Source organism: Symsagittifera roscoffensis, unplaced genomic scaffold, assembly GCF_963678635.1.
Source record: "Symsagittifera roscoffensis unplaced genomic scaffold, txSymRosc1.1 SCAFFOLD_120, whole genome shotgun sequence".
NCBI lineage: Eukaryota > Metazoa > Xenacoelomorpha > Acoela > Convolutidae > Symsagittifera > Symsagittifera roscoffensis.
Genome location: NW_026971645.1, coordinates 94458 through 94857, shown reverse-complemented (window position 1 = coordinate 94857; position 400 = coordinate 94458).

The window sequence follows — 400 nt, the reverse complement described above, 5'->3', positions numbered from 1 at the left end:
CCTGGTCCTGAGATGAGCTTTTCAGCAAAATGGAAGGCTTACGCTTAAGACTAAAACAATTTATCCACGAGGGAGAGAACCAACATACAGCTCATCGCGGCGATAACCGCTACTGAGCCCATGCTTAAGAACTACATGCAATTTTTTTGGTTATTTTTCTGCGCTGGGTAACGCTGCCTCATCCTCAAGCAGCGCGCAAGGATCATGATGGGCCTCGAACATCCGACTTTTCGACTGAGAGGCGGTGACACGTAAACACTTCACAACCGCTCCCTTTTTTAGCGGTTGTTGTAATATTTTTTATTCAAGCAGCAGCTGTTATTCATTTTTTGTGGTATCGCGGCTATTTTCAGTTTATCGCGGCGAAGCGCTGTTGAGCCTCTGCTTGAGAACTACATGC